An 18,751-nucleotide genomic window follows, 5' to 3' on the forward strand; every position below is an offset into this window, starting at 1 on the left:
GCAGTCGGGTAAGACCAGAAAGCTCAAGTGGAGCAGGTATACTTGGCAGCAAGTTTGTGGCACTTGCTCACTGTTATTGGCCTCAGCCACCCACCCCACTGATGGCCCCATGCCCGTCACATCTCTTAGGCATGTTGTGAACAGTAGAATGAAGCAGTAACAATGGGAAACCACTTTACAAGGATAAAATCTTTTAAATGGAGGCTGCTTATATTTTTTTGCAACCAAGTAGTCCCCATCCATTCACCAGGCTGGGCTAAATTGACCATTTGCTTTGTAGGTCTTTAAAATAGGTCCGTGGGGAGTCAGCTCAGGCCTCAGTGCCATTTACCAATAGGGTGAGCTTGGCCAGTGACCAGAGTCCAGAGCTCCCAGCTTGCAAGACTCTCAGGCAGAAATGGGAAGGGTCCAGGCTCACTGGCGCCTCGGGGAGCCCAGGTTCCGTTTCATCCCCAACAGCATGGAGATGCCCCACAAATAGAGGTGTTAATCTGAGGCTTTGTCGTCTGTAAGAAACGATCCACAGTATGTCCTGATATCCGGAGCTCCTGCCCTTCCTTCACAAATATTTGCCCAGGGGTATAGAGAGTAGAGGTAGCTGTGGAGAAGAAAGGATGGAGCATGGTGCCTGGCTGCGGGTGCAGGTGTGTGTGGTCAGACACCTGTTAGCTTCACTTGGTGTAGATTCAAGTTCTCATTCACTGAGTGCCTCCCATGTACCTGAGTTATGAGACAGGACTATTACTCTCATCCTTAGCTTAGAGGTGAGGAAGGTGGAAGCCAAGCCACCTGCTCAAGGTCATCCGGGTAATAAGTGTAGAATCAGAATTCAAATGCAGATGTTTGGACTACAGATCCCCAACTCCCAACAGGCTAAGACCAGTATGCTGACGATGATCCTTCCTGCGGACCAAGCTCTTTGCTGTTTGCACAGCAGTCCCATGCTCCGCTTTTAAATCTTCACAGCAGAGCAGTGAGGTGATTATAATGCTGGGTGTTGTATGCTCCACTGTGCATGTTAAATGAAATGATGCCTATGGAAACACTTAGTAAATTGTAAGATGCTCTCCAAATATGATATAATTACTGCCTCCAATTTACAGGTGAGGAGAATAAAATCAGAGAGGTTCAGTGGCTTGACTAAGGACACATGGGAACAAATGGAAGAGTAAGGATGCCAGCCCAGGTCTTAGGACTTCAGGACTGGTGTTAGTTGTTTCCTTGACACAATCAAGGGAAGATTGGTTCTGGATTTGTCCTTCCCTTCCCTGTTTGTTTGTTTTTTTTCCTTAATGTTTATTTTTGAGATAGAGCGCATGTGCACAGGAGAAGGGCAGAGAGAGAGGGGGACAGAGGATCTAGAGCAGGTTCTGCGTTTACAGCAGCAAGCCCAGCGCAGGGCTCGAACCATACGGGGCTCGAACTCAAGAACCACAAGATCTTGACCTGAGCCAAAGTCAGATGCTCAACTGGCTGAGCCACCCAGGTGTCCCTATCCCCTCCCTGGTTTTGTCCACCCCCACTCCCCATCACCCCCCCCCCCCCCGCTGCCTTCTAGATTGTTGCCAAATGAAAATTAGGCAGAGAACTTCAAAGGGTCTAAGCTAACTTTTCTTAACTGCCTTCCTTTTCTCTTCTTTCGTAGTCCTTGTGAAACAGAGTGAAGTCCAGGATGGAGTCAGGGAGAGTGTCTCAGCATGGGGACAGGGGTGCAGAAGCTGCAGCAGAGGGGTCATCTGTGTGCCTCCTGCTGTCTCCTGGTTGTCAGAAGAGCCCTGGGACAGGGAAGCAGGTGGAATGAACCATTTTGCCCTATGGATGGACAAACACATTTTTTATGATCTCTTAAAACTGCGAACGTAGGTTATCTTACAATTGTGAGTTAAATGGAAATCCAAAGTGTACATATCCCTGGAACGTGTGTGTGTGCACATGCAGTATTTTAAAAATAGAGATATCATATTTATTTGGAAGATATTGGGCTTGATACTGAAAAGATAACAAGGAAACAGCTGCTAAGCATCAGCTCTGTAGTGCAGATTCGTATGCTGTGACAAAGTGCCAGAATTGTATCTTCCACCTGAAGCAGAGGCAGTAATTCTCTGTTGCTAACAGTGTCTTCCTTCCTTGTTTATTTATTACATTTTGAAGAGATAGGAAATTAGGATTTATTTTACATCTTCTGGAGGCAGAAGCTATGTTGAGAGCATTTGTATGTGTCTGCTCATTTATTCCTCACAACAGCCTTGTATAAGTGGTATTATTATGTGAATTTTTAAATTTTATTTATTTATTTTGAGAGAGAGACAGAGGGATAGAGAGAGACAGGGAGAATATGAATCTCAGCAGGCTCTGCAGGGTCAGCAAGAAGCCCGATGCAAGGCTCCAGTTCCCACAAGATCATGACTTGAGCTGAAACCAAGAGTCAGATGCTTAACTGACTAAACCACATAGGTGCCCCATATGAATTTTTTAAAAACATTTTATTTTAAGTAATCTTTACACCCAACATGGGACTTGACCTTACAACCCTGAGATCAAGAGTCGCATGCTCTACCAACTGAGCCAGCCAGGTATCCCTATTATATGAATTTAATTTTTTTAAATCTTTATTTATTTTTGAGAGAGAGAGACAGACATGAGGAAGGGAGGAACAGAGAGAAAGGGAGACACAGAATCGGAAGCAGGCTCCAGGCTCTGAGCTGTCAGCACAGAGCCCAGATATTCCATTATCTGCAGAAGTCCCTGACCAGTGAATTCCTTCTTCTCTTGCCAGCTCATCGTGCTCTTAGAGATATATTTTTAAAAAATGTATTTTGTACAAGATTTTCCGTTGTTTTTAGTGCAAGGGTGGGGTGGTGGTGGTGGTCAAAGTACTTAGTCTACTATAATGCCAGAAAAAGAAGTTTAGAATATTTATTTGAGGAGGGCACTTGTTGGGATGAGTACTGGCTGTTGTATGTAAGTGATGAATCATGGGAATCTACTCCTGAAGCCAAGAGCACACTGTGTACTCTGTATGTTAGCTAACCTGACAATAAATTATGTATATATGAAGAAAGAAATTCTGTTAAAAAGAATTGACAAAATTGGGGCACCTGAGTGGCTCAGCCAGTTAAGCGTCCAATTCATGATCTCAGCTCAGGTCTTGATCTCAGTGTTGTGAGTTCAAGTCTTGTGTTGGGCTCCACCCTGGGTGCAAAGCCTACCTAAAAAAAAAAAACAAACAAAATGGCAAATTATGAGTGGGAAGAGTAACCCAATGGAGATTGGCCTCTGGGACCTAGAATTGTCCACACTGTACTGAATGTAGTTTATGAACACCCTGAACAGTGCATGTGTGCCTTAATGAGAAGCCAGCCAGCATGGCTTTCCAGCCCAAGTGGTAGAGTGATGGAGGCTTGTTCTGCTCTGTGCCCCACCCCCCAAGGACACGACCCCAGAAGTAGTACAAGCAAACAAGATGAGGAGGTTTTCAAGAGACCTCCTATCTGAGGGATCATTTTATCTCTAAGGGGTTAGAGGCACCCTGAGGAGAGGAGGCTGGGTAAGACTTGTCTTCCAATTGCTGCTATGAGTCATGGAGAGCCACTGGGGCTTGGTCTTGTCTCTGTTTGGAATTCAGGGGCACATGTTACTCCAGCTCAGTGATCCTCTGGGAGTATCCAAAATGGACGTAGAGGGGCGCCTGGGTGGCGCAGTCGGTTAAGCGTCCGACTTCAGCCAGGTCACGATCTCGCGGTCTGTGAGTTCGAGCCCCGCGTCAGGCTCTGAGCTGATGGCTCGGAGCCTGGAGCCTGTTTCCGATTCTGTGTCTCCCTCTCTCTCTGCCCCTCCCCCGTTCATGCTCTGTCTCTCTCTGTCCCAAAAATAAATAAAAAACGTTGAAAAAAAAAAATTTAAAAAAAAAAAAAAAATGGACGTAGAGAGGACCATAGAGCACAAGCTGGCCTCAACCCCTCTCCCTATTTACCATATCCAATCCCTCAGTCCTCCTGATCCCACCTTCTAAGAAGTTCTAGAATCTCTCACCTTGGTCCAGGACACTACCATCTCTCACCTGGGCTATAATATTCCCCCACCTGCTTTCGGTACATCCACTCACCATTCCATCTTTCCCTTACCCATTTTATTCCCCACAAGTTGGCCAAAGTTATATTTTAAAAAACAAATCAGATTGTGACTGTCCCAAACTTTTAGACTACAATATCAGTGATTTACTAAAACTGCTTGGATGAAGTCCCAGATCCCTAACCCGGCCCCCAGAGCCCCTTCATCCCGCATCCCTGGCCACTCCCTGCCATGTTAAAATTGTTCTCTTCACTTCCATTTCCTTCCATTTCCTGAACACATGAGAGCTCTTTCTCCTTGAGGGTGTTTGCAGGGGCTGCTCCTTGTCCCCGCTCTCCATCCTCTTCCCTGGCTCACTCCTGTTCGTCTTGGGGAACTCACCTTAAACATCCCTTCCTTTCCCTCATCTTCTGTCTCTGCTAGTGCTGTTGCTTTCCACTCCCTAGAGCAAGCATTCTGTATGTCTTCATGTCTTCATCAGAGCCACTTCCCTCACTTGTGATTCCATCATTATTTTTGTCATGTCTGTTCATTGTGTGTCTTCCCTCACCACCTGCTGGGGGTTGGATTCATGTGTGTCCTGCTTGTCACTATATCTCCAACACAAAGTACAACGCCTGGCTGGAGTATGGTAGATATTGCTTCTCTAGAGAATAAGTCTATGAACGAATCTGGCTTCTGCCTCTATCCCTCCACTGGGACTGCTCTTTCTGAGTTCACCTGTGACCTCCCCATTGCTAAATCCAGTCTTTCTTCTCAGTCTTGACACTTGACACTTCCTCATTGGAAGCCATTGTCAACCCTCTGCTTCTTTAGACATTCTCCAACTTTTCTCGTCCTTGGATTCTGAGACAACATTCTTTCCTTTATTTTCTTCTGCCTCTCTAAGTTCTTCTTCTGAGTCTCCTTTGCTCACTTGCTCCAGAGTCCCTTAAATGTTAGCATCCTGCATGAATCCAACCTTCACTCTTTTCCTTCCTACACAATCTGTGATCAGCCTTAACTTTATCGTGGTCTCAGGTATCACATTTATTCAGGTGAACCCCAAACCTATGTGTCCAGCCTGGACCCCACCCCTTTCTTTCTCATTGTATTTTGAAATACCTTCATCCCGATATGCCACAGATACCTCAGTATTCACGTTTCCTAAATGTGCTTAATTATCTTCCCTGCCAGACTTGTTCCTTCTCCAGCATTTCCAGTCTAGCTAAACACTTTCTCCACCGACCTAACTTCTGAAGCTAGAAGCTGTGGAGGCATCCTGGATAACTCTGCCAACACTGTATCCCATGTCCAGCTGTTATCACAGCCTGTCTCTTACATTCTCCTCTTGCATCCCTGTTTCTGTGCACTACCACCAGCTTAGTGCAACCCCTGCTCTTACCTGGGCTTCCACCTTCTGGCCGTTTCCCCTCCGGTCCATTCCTAACACCAGTGCAGAGATCTTGCCCCAAAGAACAAAGCTCAATCATGCCACTTCTCTGCCTCACCTCCCACCTTCATTCAAAATGCCTATACCATAACGCCCATTCTCCTTAGGCTAATATGCAGGGTTCTTCAGATTTACCCCATTTTCCCTGCTGACTTTGCTTCTCTTCCCAACATCCCTCTCCCTCTGAACATTCTGAACATGCCATCCTTTCTCATCATGTGTTTATGGTGTCAGTCAGGGGTTCTCAAACATTATGGGGCTTCCAGAATGACACAGAAGGCTTATTAAACACAGCATGCTGGATCTCACCTCCAGAGGTTCTGGAACCACCTCCAGAGGTTCTGATTCCGTAAGTCTGAAATGAGGCCCAAGATCTGAATTTGTAACAGGTTCCCAGGGGCTTCTGGTGCTGTTTATGGTGTCAGTCAGGGGTTCTCAAACATTATGGGGCTTCCAGAATGACACAGAAGGCTTATTAAACACAGCATGCTGGATCTCACCTCCAGAGGTTCTGGAACCACCTCCAGAGGTTCTGATTCCGTAAGTCTGAAATGAGGCCCAAGATCTGAATTTGTAACAGGTTCCCAGGGGCTTCTGGTGCTGTTGTTCTGGTGACCATTGTGAGAATCACTGATGTAGACGAGTCAAGAGTATGAGCCTGGGAGCACTGGCGCCAGGAATGAAATCCTGCCTCTGCCTCTCACTTCCTATATCAGCCTCTCCATGCCTCACTTTGCTTTTCCATAAAATGAGGCTAATAATATGAGCTACCTGATAGGCTTTGGTGGAGGACTAACTGAGTTAATACTCAGAAAGCACTAAAAAATAGTCAGTGCCTGGTTTGCTGTAAGCACTCAGGAAATGTTCACCGCCATCATTGTTTATTATATTTTCATCATTATTCGTATCCTTGGTTGTGAAGGTCTTTCTGCTCACCATCTTCTACTCTTCCCTCAGGAATTAGTTTCTTTTCCATGGTGCTTTTGCTAGCACTGCCTACCCTGAGGTCTCCCTTGCCCAGTGTGCACATCCTACCATGTGCTTGCCACATGGCACTTAACCTCCTTGCCAGGGGTGGGTCTCACCCACCAGGTACCCCTCAAGGCTTCATTTTTGAGTCCTTGTCTGGAATGTCATAGGGAACTCAAAATGTCTAATTAATTAAATGACCGAATTGGCATATACTGTAGAATTGATTACTGTATTGAAAAGATGGCCAAATGTGTCAAGTCTGGGGAGATGATGGACTACCAAGAAAAGTGGGAAGATGGGGTGCCTGGGTGGTTCAGTCGGTTAAGTGTAGACCTCAGCTCAGGTCGTCATCTTGTAGTCCATGAGTTCGAGCCCTCTGCCGGGCTCTGTGCTGACAGCTCAGAGCCTGGAGCCTGCTTCAGATTCTGTGTCGCCCTCTCTCTCTGCCCCTCCTCTGCTTGCACTCTCTCTCTCTCTCTCAAAAATAAATAAAAAAGAAAAAAAAGAAAAGGTGGGAAGAGAATGATGTGGAAGTTTGGGAAGCTATAGTCAGTATGGTGAGATTGTGCTTCAGAAATATGGTCCTGTGGTTCCAGGAATGTCTGAACGCACATCACTTAGGATCATCTTAGCTGTAGGCAGTAAAAACAAAACTCCAAAACCCATTTCAGTGAACATAAACAACAGGGGTATTTATTACTTGTATAATGAGAAGTCTGAAGGTGGGGGAGTGACATCAGGGCTGATTAGTCCAGTGGTTGGTTCAATGATATCATCAAGGACCTGGGTTCTTTCTTTCTCCATTTTTCCCTTATGCTTATGCATTATGGTCACAACGTAGTTGCAGAAGGTCACCGTGTGGCTGGACAAGACAACATCCAGCAGAGGAAGAGGTTGCTGCATCTCTCTTTTTAAGAGCCAGGAAAACATTTCCAGAAACATCCTCAGGAGGCCCCTCTCATGTTTCCGTGACCAGAGGGAGTGACATACCCATCCCAAACTTGCCCACAGGCAAGGGGCCTGCATGTGTTCTGACTGGATAGGGCCCCTGAGCTGGGCATAGGTCGCCTATGCTGAGAGGTAACACAATTGGAGTTCTGTTGGAAAGGAGCAAGGGAGAGATGGATGTTGCTGAGGCAAGCAGTGATGTCTGCTTCAAAGCCAGACTCAAAGCCCATCTGGAAGTTCATTTGATAAGCAACAGGCTAAAAATTAAGTGACTTCAAAGGCCTTTTCTACTCTGAGAATCTATAATGAATTACCTGAAGTCAAAGTGAAAAGACCTTTCCTCTGTCTGTTCAACCTGCAGGTCATACCCTGACCACAGCTGCCCCTCAGGGGACTGGCCTGGAGCCAAAGTCAGGTCATCAGGCTGCTTGTCAAGGGTGGAGCCTCAGCCACTTGCCACTTTTCCTCATGAGCCCTGCCTGGGTGTCCACCTGGCACTCCCACAGCCACGTCTCTTCGTCTCAGAGCAGCCCAACCCGGAGGCCTGGGCTTCAGAGAGAGCTCCAGGAGAGCTCAGTCCTGTGTGCTGCCTCCCCGACCCCAGGCGTAGAAGCGGATGCAAGGCTTCCTTCTGGTAAGGACCGGAGGTTCCTAGAGGCAGGTATAGTGGGAACCTGCCAGGTGGCTGGGACAAATAAGCAAAGGTTTTGAGTGATGATGCAGATGACAGTATCTTTGCTAAGGGTCTCTGATTTTCTGTAGCCCCTCTTAAAACCTCTTCTAGGTGACCTGCCGAAGCAGACCCCCAGACTACCTGGATTTTGTGTTTCCTGCATATCAGATTTGTAGATAAGTGTAGAGTAGGCTTATTGTTCATGGTCTTCCTCTTTGAACAGGAAAAGGGAGCTGATAAGAAACTGAGGGGTAGCAGACAGTGATCATGGACAGCAGTGGGCATCCGCAGTGGGCAAGAGGTTTGGGTTTTAGGCCAGGAGCAGTGGTGACAGCTTCTAGAAATTGTCTACTAGCCTGACATTCCAACACTTTCCCAGGTCTTCCGGACACACATGTCAGGAGCAGCTAAAATGAAATAAAGTGGAAGATTGAGGCCAGACAGCATCCAGTGGGATTTAGTTGGGAGTGACTGCTGTGGCATCCACTGGGGGGTGAGATCATGCTTATTTGGCCGATATGAAATGTATTGTGTTATATTACATATATGTATTATATATATATATATAATGTGTATGTGTGTATATATATGTATATAATGTGCATGTGTGTGTGTCTCTCCCTCTCTCTCTCTCTGTCTCTCTGTCTCTGTCTCTGTTTCTTTCTCTCTCTATATATATGTATTATATTTTTTGTGTCTGTCTGACATCTTCAATCACATTGTCAACTCCCTGAGGGCAGATAGAGAACATTTTCTTTTTCCTATGTTCTTCACAAGGTCAGTACTCAGTAGTTATTGACCAACTGAGTTTTTGTTGCATACCTATGCAATAAAACTTGATCAGCCAAGATCCTAAAGTTTTCATTCATTGGGTGCCCTCTGTGTCTACCGAGCCCCTACTGAGATGGAACAGTGTCAGATGGCTCTGTCACTTGAGCTGGCCGGAGTGTGTGTATTTCCTATGGCAGCCATAACAAAGTACCACCAACAGGGTGACTTAAAACAGCAGAAATTTATTATATCAGAGTTCTGGGGGATTGAAAACCAGTGTCAAGGTGTGGCAAGGCCATGCTCCCTCCCTAACCTGTAAGGGAATCCTTCCATGCCTCTACCCAGCTTCTGGTTGTTTGTTCGCAATCGTTAGCATTTTGTGGCTCATAGCCACATAATTCACGCTCCACCTTCGTTGTCACATGGCTTTCTCCCTGTGTGTCTATCTTCATGTGACTGTCTTATAAATACACCAGTCATACTGGATTAGGGGCCCACCCTATTCCAGTACAACCTCATTTTAGCTAGTGACATCTGCAATGACCCTGTTTCGAAATCAGCTCCCACTGGAGGTCCTGGGGGTTAGGGCTTCACCATGTCTTTATTGGAATTTACCCTGGAACACTAAGTGAGCTCATTCAGGGTGACAAGATAGAAACACACAAAAGGCTAGGGGTGAATATTAACAGAGAGAGAATCCCAAGCAGGTGTGGGACTTGATCTCACAAAACCATGAGATCATGATCTGAGCTGAAATCAAGAGTCAGACTTCTAACCGAGTGATCCATCCAGGTGCCCCCCCCCCCCGCTTTTATTAGCTTTATACATCCTTCTAGAGTTTCATTTTGCAAATATAAGTCATTACAAATATATCTTATGTCTCCATCCTGTTTTTTCTCATTATACACACTTCTTTTTAACCTTGCTTTTTTTTTTCCTTCACTTAACTTATCTTGGTGCTCTTTTTCTATTAGTATGTTTAGAGCTTTCCCATCATTTTTTTAAAAGGGACATAGTACTTCATTGTAGGGATGTACCCTAATTTACTCAACCAGTCCCCTGCTGATGGACACAGGTTGTTTTTAGTCATTTGGCATTTATTACAAGTAATGCTGCAATGGGTAAGATTGCCATTTTGTATTGTACCTAAATGTACCTTAAAAATTCTGAAATGTCTATGAATTGTCAAGAGGACTGGAAACACTGGGTTCTAATAACCATATGCTGACCACTGGTTTGGACATTTTCCCAACCCTTATCCCCACCCCCCAATTTGTCATCTTTTTTTTCTTCTTTTTTTTTTTCTTTTTTGGAGTGTAGGGAGGCCAGAGGGAGAGAGAGAATCTTAAGCATGAAGCCTGACATGGGGCTTGATCACATGAACCATGAGATCATGACCTGAGCCAAAATCAAGAGTCAGAGGTTCAACAAACTGACCCCTCCAGGCGCCCCCCCCCCCACAAAGGGAGTCTTTTTCAAGAAGAAAAGAAGAGGGTAGATTTCTGTATGGATGTGATTCTGTTTCTTTTGCACATGACAAGTGGGCTTTCCTGTGTTACTTGTCTAGGCACTTGGGTGTGCAGCCCTGCCTTGTTATGTCCATGCCATTTTATCCTAGAGTGGAAGGGAAGAAACCCTACTCACTATTTGTTTTAGCACAGCCTGGGTGGCTGCTTGGGGACCAAGGATAAAAATGTCAAATGACAGTCAAAAGGCTCATTCTGTCACATGTACTGTCTCACCAGAACCCCATGAGGATGTGGGATTCCCATTTGCATTTTATAGACAAGGAAACAGTATCAGAGTGAAATCATTTGACAAAGATTCATGAGTTATGCTTTGTAGAAGGAGTATTTGAACCTACGAATTTCTCTGCCTCTAGAACCTGATGCTTTAGCTAATTATTACACTGCCTCCAGGGTCTTAAAAAAAAAGTGTGATTTACAGTTATACCTTTTACCTTTTAAGTTTGCTGTTAGTGGTGGCATGGTGATGATGGTCATGACAGAGGTAAGAGAGCAGCTCTGAAAATGGGCCAGTTGGTGACATGCCCCAAAGAAGGCTTATAATGAGAATGCGTTTTTGTTCTCCTAACAAAGGTGATGGCTCAGCCTTTTTGGTCTGTCGCACTGTAATTGGCCCTATTGCCCCCTTTACTCTTTCAGTCCCCAAATATTTACACTACGACTTCTGAATGTGAGGCACGGTGCCAGATGTGAGAGATAAGAGGGGTGAGCCACACCTTGGTCCTTGGAGCCCAGTTAGGACATGTCAACAGGAAGCTGCAGTGCCATCTGGGAAATGTGGTATTGGAATGGCATGATGTGTCGGGCTGGGGCCTGAATGTGATCAAAGAAATGAATTCACTGCAGTGGGGGAACAGGGTGGGTGGTTTCCAGTTGCCTTGGGTCTTTATCATTGCTTGATGAAGGAAGGAAGTGAGGGTCCGGAAGTGGAGACTGTGGGCTAAGGTATTGAGCCATCCTTCTGCCCACAGCAGGGGGTGGGGGATGAAGCTGATGGTGACTGCAGCTCTGTAGGCTGTGGGCTCGGGTTGAAAGGTGGGTTGAAGGAAGTCTCCTCTCCCCTTTGCTGCTCCCAGCTCAGCTTTTCTCAAGCTTGGCCATTCTGCTGGTGGCTCAGCTGGCGTCCCCTCACCCCCAGCTGGGACACTCACTAGGGGGGTTAGCATTCCACTAGATAGGATGGGGGGGATGGGCCAGGAGTTCGTAGGTCACTGAATCTGACCTTTTTTTTTAACACACTTTTTTAAAAAAAATATAATTTATTGTCAAGTTAGCTAACATAACAGTGTATACAGTGTGCTCTTTGCTTTGGGGGTAGATTCCTGTGACTCATTGCTTACATACAACACTCAGTGCTCATCCCAAAAAGTGCCCTCCTCCATGCCCATCACCCATTTTCCCCTCCTCCCCCATCAACCCTCAGTTTGTTCTCTGTATTTAAGAGTCTCTTATGGTTTGCCTCCCTCTTTGTTTGAAACTATTTTTTCCCCTTCCCTTTCCCCCTGCTCATCTGTTAAGTTTCTCAAGCTCCACATATGAATCTGACCTTTTAAAGTTTGTTTATCCATTTTTGAGAGAGAAAGAGAACACAAGCAGGGGAGGGGCAGAGAGAGGGAGACAGAATCCCAAGCAGGCTCTGTGATGTCAGCACAGAGCCCAGTGTGGGGCTCGAACTCACGAACCCTGAGATCATGACCTGAGCTGAAATCAAGAGTTGGACTCTTAGGATACTTAACTGACTGAGCCACCCAGGCAACCCTGAATCTGACCTTTTAAATCACACCTCAGCAAAAGGATCTCCCACTGGAACCTCTTGTCACAGGGAAGCTCCTTTCCCTGCTTTTTCATGTTGCTATTTATGTATCTTCTGCCTGAGTCTGCATGCAACAGCATCTATCATCTCTGTAGTTATCATAGAACAACTGGGGTGGAGGGGTTGCTTTTATTTCTTCTTTCTCTGAGAGTGAAGCCCACCACAGCAGCTTACTGGCAGAGGGAGTGGGGAGGGAGACAGTTGCTCTTCATCCAAAAACTGGTCTTAGGCAGGCTGGCAGTGAAATTTACAAAACACCGGTGTTGAAACTCAGTCCCAGTGAGTGCTGGGGATCTATTGCTTGTGCTTCTATGGAGGAGTAATGGAACTTGTTTTTTTCTGGTTAAAAGGAGGATTCAGCCCTGAGGGAATACAGACAACGGGATTTTTTAGGGCCACAGCTGTGTATGCGTCTCTGTGCTGGTGGCTGCGTGCAGATCCAAGAGAAGAATCCCAAACCCGTCTTGTCCTCAAGTAACTCAGTGACAGGAAGAGGAGCAAAAAATACAGGTGACCGACCTTTGACCTTGGTGGGCCCATTGGAGACACCGGTAAGGTTGGGTTTGGTCAGTATTTCTAATGGGGTCAGCACTGCCCCCCAGAGGAGTGCTTCCCAGGTGTTCAGTGTGCCTTTGAATCACCTGGGGAACTTGTTAAAACACACATTCCCACCCATAGGTCTAGTTCAAGGCTTCAGATTCTGCATTTCCAACAGACTCCCAGATGCTGCTTCTGGCCCAGGGACCACAGTGCTTTGAGGATGGAAGCCTCAGAAGGCATTTAGTAAATCTGTAAGGATGGCTTTGAGTTGCTACATCCCCTGACAAGGGCCCTGCAATTTACCGTGTGGGGGCTGAGGGTGCTACCCCATCAGTGAAGAATCGTCACCTGCCCTATCAAACTCAACCCCAAACAAATACAAATCAGTCATACTTTTCTGCATGTAATACTGAGAAGTTTTCAGAGACGTTATGCCAAAAGCCCAGTAATTTAGGAGATGGTTTCTGGGGAAGAGAAGCCTGACTAGAATAAAGACAAAATCTTGAAATGACTGGATAATTTCCCCACTCTATGCATTCTGTCTAGATTAGAGCATTTCCAAACATATATTTAACTGAAAAGGGTTTTAGTGCAATGTGTAGTTACTGCAAAAGCAAGGAAACCACTTACAGATTTGTAACAGAAGATTTGGGACTTCACCTAACACAGGAAGATGTAGGGCAACATATCATTAAATTAGCGGAGGCACATGAAATATTGCCATGTCAATAAACTGCTTTGTAAAACCTGCTTTAAAATAGTTTCTATTCTCAAGGCACTCAGATGGCTCAGTCGGTTGGGTTGATTGACTCTTGATTACCGCTCCGGTCATGATCTCACAGTTTGTGAGTTCAAGCCCTGCTTGGGATTCTCTCTCTCTGCCCCTTCCCCCCTCAAAATAAATACACTTAAAATAGTTTCTATTCTAATATATGTCTATACCATCGTAGGACAATGATAGGATCACATTATGGTGATTTACTTTGGGGTTGCCTTTCTTTTTCACTCTTACTTTGATATTTCCCTTTGAGATCTATCAAACAACATTTTTCAATCTGCCCTCCTCTTCCCACTGCCTGAATGAAAAGGCTATTGCTTCCACAGCTTTTTTAATGCTGAAGACTGAATGTATGCCTCCACTCTGTGGGTGGGATTTCCAGATGGGAGACAGTGTTTTCCATGACTCTTTGTCACTGCCCTGTGCCATGTCAGCATAATAAATTATTAGGACACTATATAAAGTTTAACTCATTCTCAAGAATAGCATCCTTCCTGGTTGTATCTACTTTCACATTAGTAATTTCACCTGACTTGTTATCCCTACCTCTGTTAAGACTATTTCCTTCTTCCTCTTGTCGGATCCAAACCAGTAAGTGGGTTTGTTATTTCTTATCCTAACATTTTTAAAATTCTGTCGTCCCCTAGTCTTTTATTCCCTCGTACTCCTCATGTAGATGTATTCATTGTAAGCAGGTGTAAGCATTGACTGCTTCATTAGTGCGTTCCCATGCAGTCACGCATGAACACCTACATAATGAAATATTTATTATTTTAATATAAATTGCTTTCCTTTTTTTCTCCTGCATATTGCAATTAGAGCTAAATTATGCATGTGTGTTGACTCACTTGTCTGGGAGTATCGTTTCAGGGAGTAAAGAGAGTGGTTGCAAATATTTGTTATAAAAATGGGGCGTGGATTGGAGAAGGTGGAGCACTAGGTCTCTGACATTTGTCCAGCATTTATTTTTTTTTTTAAGTTTATTTACTTTGAGAGAGAGAAAGAGAGAGAGAGAGAGCACGAGTGGGGGTAGGAACAGAGAGAGGGAGAGAGAGAGAGGATCCCAAGCAGGCTCCGTGCTGTCAGCACCGGGCCCAACTTGAGGCTCGATCTCACAAACCATGAGATCATGACCTGAGCCAAAATCAAGAGTTGGACGTTCAACTGGCTGAGCCACCAGGCACCCCTGTGCAACATTTAAAAACCAGCAGATGGCAGTCTGATCTGAGGCTACATTGAAATGATCCTGGAGGAGAAAGCAGTCAGGAAAGTCAGTATCCCTCGTAGTGTCTGCTTGGATGAGATGCATGAGTCCTCCACACTTGAAATGGTGGTTCTTCCCAGGTTGTTCCTGAGAAACTGGGAAACCCAAACAAACAAAAAGCAAAAACCCACACACATACTTCGCACATTGACCCTACCCAGGGTCATTTGAAACTGAATCTCTGGACTGAGGCCCCCCTGCCCCCCCACCCTGGCATCTGGGATCTAAGTCTTCCCAGATGAAGACTGAGAATCACTGCCTGCAATAAGGTGAATGGTGAAAATATAGGTCCACGTCCAGACCTACGAATGTGACTCTATCAGAAGAAGGGTCTTTGAAGATGTAAAAAAGACACAGATCTCCAGACAAGATGGTGTTGGGTTGTACACGTGGGCCCTCCATTCAATGACAAGTGCCCTTATAGAAGACGCAGAGAACAGACACTGAGAAGGGACGGCCATGTGAGGACAGAGGCACAGATTGAAACTGGAAGAAGGAAGGACTGATTTCTCCCCTAGAATCTTCAGAGGGGGCACAGCCCTGTGGACACCTAGGATTAAGACCTCTGGCCTCCAGGGGCGCCTGGGTGGCTCAGTCGGTTGAGCTTCCGACTTCAGCTCAGGTCATGATCTCACAGTTCCTGAGTTCAAGCCCCACGTTGGGCTCTGTGCTGACAGTTCAGAGCCTGGAGCCTGCTTTGGATTCTGTGTCTCCCTCTGTCTCTGCCCCAACCCACTCACATTCTGTCTGTGTCTCTCTCAAAAATAAATAAACATTAAAATAAATTAAAAAAAAAAAGACCTTTGGCCTCCAGAACCATGAGGGAATACATTTCTATTGTTTTTAGACACCTAATTTTTTTTAAGTTTATTTATTTTGAGAGAGACAGACGGAGTGTGAGTGGGGGAGGGGCAGAGAAAGAGGGAGAATCCCAAGCAGGCTCTGCACTATCAGCATGGAGCCTGATGCGGGGCTTGAACTCATGAAACTGTGAGATCATGCCCTGAGCCGAAATCAAGAGTCAGGCGCTTAACTGACTGAACCACCCAGGTGCCCCAAGACACCTAACTTTTGATGATTTGTTATGGCAGCCCTAGAAGACAAAGCCCCTGCCTAAACGGTGGATGACGTTTGGTAGGAGGGAAGGGACATAGGAGAGTTTTAGATATGGCAGCAACATGAGTGAGAAGGAGTGGCTGGAGGGAGGATGGGTGGCAGGAAGAGTGGGAAGGATTCTTCAGAGAACCCACCAGAGAATCCCTGGATGTAGATGATTCCTTTTCCTAAGAAAAACACCCTCCCCTCCAGGTTGGTTGTCCTACTTCAGGGAACTGTCTATGCAGCACCTCTTAGGACCACAAAGAGCTCCAGAAGCTCAGGAAGTGAGTTCACTCCTCCTTTGGCAAATGTGGGAACCACTGAGGGGTTCAGAGGAGGGAGTGACAGGGTGATGTTTTAAGGGTACAGGCCTGTATGGCCTGAGATCACATGCCTAAACACTAGTGTTTATTGTGAATTCGTGTAATTTTTCACTGAATCCATTCCACTCTCCAGCTCTTCCCACCCCAGAAGTGCCCCCTACAGTGGGGGCTTCCCTTACAAAGCCATTGTTTCCCAACCCTGGAAGTGTGGGTGGTATTACTACCATCATCGCCTGGGTCTGCCCAGGTCTTAGACGTTGATCCCACCTCAGATCCCTAAGTGCAATCACATCACTTCTGACGATCTCCAGAGGGACCATCCTCAGTCAACTGCGTTGGGAGGAAAGCAGCCAACCTCAAGCCACTTGTAATGCCAGCCGTGCTTCCGTAACCAGCCTGTTGTCTTGCAGAGGCATCTCGCGGGCACCGCACGATGGAACACAGAGCCGTGCCCTACTTTCTGCAAACGTAAGCAAGGGAAATCATTCATTGACAATGCTCATGAACTCTGTGTCCTCCTGTACTTTTGTGGCTGGCACATAGGAGCTGAGCGGGGGTGAGAGTGCCCCGGACCAAGCCTCGCTGATCACATTGCTGGATCTTGTGTGTGCATCTCTCATGCATTCTCAGCAGCCGACTCAGGAAGGACCAGTAGTGTGGGGGCAGAGAGGTCACCTGAGTATAATTGTCTTCAGGGTGGAGAGGCAATCATACACTGTCTGGCAAGGACCATCCAGGGACTGCAGTGCCAAGCTGGAGGTGAGGGGAGGGGGAGGATACCGGACTGGAAGCAGAGAGAAGAATCAGAGGGGAGCAACCAGCCCACGGTTATTCTTAGTCTTCAACTGTCAGCTGTGTTGGGGAGTTAACGTTACGCACTGTCCCAGAAACAAGCGAAGGACAGAAGAACTTCATTTCGTTTTCTGGGAATGAATGTATTAAAAGGAAGGAGGTCACTTCCTTCTGTGGACACCACCCTATGGCACTGTAAAGTCAGTGGCTACTGTTTTCATGTTGAGGGACAGGCTGCAAACTGCTGGGTGCAGGTTGGATTGGAGCTGTTAGCCTCAGGAGTTATTTGGGGATCTGCTGGACAGGATGTCCTGCCAGAGGGCCTCCCCGGCCTCCCCCTGCCTCCAGGAACCTGAGTGGCCATCCTTGCCATTATGGATTGTGAAGGAGAAGGGCCATCCTCAAGTGAGATGCGGGGCCAAAGTTAGGGGGCAGGGATGAAGGACCATTGCTGGTGTCAAGTCTCACAGGGACACTCAGCTGCCCCTTCCTGAGGCAGAGGACCAGGAAAAATGTTTCCAAGTTGAGCAGTGAGGTGTGCAGAGTGCAAACATACAGTTTCATCACTGTTTGAAAGAGGAACACTCCCTTGCTCACCATCTCTTGTTTGCAAGGGAATCTGAGGAATTTTCCTGGGGTGGGCAGAGGGGTGCATAAATCTTACACTAACTGACCACGTGAACTGTGGGGAGAAACAGTGGCACCCAGAGGGCCAGCACTGCTGGAGGATCCCTGCCGTGAGGAGAAGTCTGGGGCATGGCTGCCTTCTCTCACACAGTCCCAACCCAGAGAGAGGGCATCCCAGAAACCAGCCATCAGTCCACCCACCAGACACTGCAGCTGCCTCGTGCTCAGTACTCTAGGGAAGTGCTGGGCGGACCGCTGGGGCTGAGACGGACAGGCCCTGGCCTCAGGTGGGCTCACAGTCCAGCAGGGGAAAGAGATGGTAACTGATGACACACGTAGTTATCCATTACAGTGGGGAGAGATGCTAGGGAGGGGCTTGAAGTCTGTGAGAACATACAATAGGAATCCTGGTCTGGCGGTCAGTGATGGAGGTGGGACTGGACACCGTTCCTGACTCCCCACTTGGCTTTCATCTGGGCGGAGGAAATTGATTTACCTGTGTCAAGGCCAGCCTTACTGATATGTTCATGAAGATGTCCCCGGCTGGGAACTTTTATTTTTTTTAATTTTTTATTTGTTATCATTTTTTAAAGTGTATTTATTTCAAGAGAGAGAGAGAGAGAGAGAGAGAGAGAGACAGCAAATGGGGAAGGGGCAGAGAGAGAGAGAGAGAGTCGGGGAAAGAGAATCCCAAGCAGGCTCCACACTGCCAGTGCAGAGCCCAACGCGGGGCTTGAACCCACGGTCCGTGAGATCATGACATGAGCCAAAGATGGATGCTCAACAAGGGCCCCCACCCCCCCAGTCTGGGAACTTTTAGAGAAATACAGTGGACAGGAAAATGTCAGAAGGCTGCCTGGGGAGGAGCTCTTTCCACAAGCCTTGTTCTGATGGGCGGGAGCTCTTCCAAGGACAGGGCAAGTCCCTGTGGGTGCTGTCTGTCCCTCTGTTGACATCAGAAATAATAAATGTGCTTGGGACATTTAGCAGCTCAGGAGCAGTCAGCCCTCCGTTCTCAGCACTGCCTCCAGACTCCCCCAACCCGCCTTCTATTTTCCTCACTTCCCTTCTCCGAGCAGCGGGGCTACCTCAGGTCCCTTCAGCCTCGAACGGGTGTCGTCTC

General features: G+C 46.7%; 1 protein-coding gene across 7 annotated transcripts in view; it reads left to right on the forward strand.

Annotated features, from left to right (window-relative positions):
• Positions 1-18,751, forward strand: part of CRACR2A (calcium release activated channel regulator 2A) — a 138,731-nt gene that overhangs the window by 10,927 nt on the left and 109,053 nt on the right. The window contains exons 2-4 of one of the 7 annotated variants that reach the window (XM_058743993.1): positions 1,646-1,859; positions 7,785-8,057; positions 12,557-12,716. The exons of 1 other annotated variant lie outside the window; for it this stretch is intronic. The gene's annotated coding sequence lies outside the window, so the exon portion shown is untranslated. Of the gene's footprint in view, positions 1-1,645; positions 1,860-7,784; positions 8,058-8,496; positions 8,590-12,556; positions 12,717-16,619; positions 16,678-18,751 lie in introns of those variants that run through there. 5 more of the 7 variants (XM_058743992.1, XM_058743991.1, XM_058743994.1 and 2 more) reach the window with 5 other exon arrangements.

This window comes from Neofelis nebulosa, chromosome 8, assembly GCF_028018385.1.
Source record: "Neofelis nebulosa isolate mNeoNeb1 chromosome 8, mNeoNeb1.pri, whole genome shotgun sequence".
Taxonomy (NCBI): Eukaryota; Metazoa; Chordata; class Mammalia; order Carnivora; family Felidae; genus Neofelis; species Neofelis nebulosa.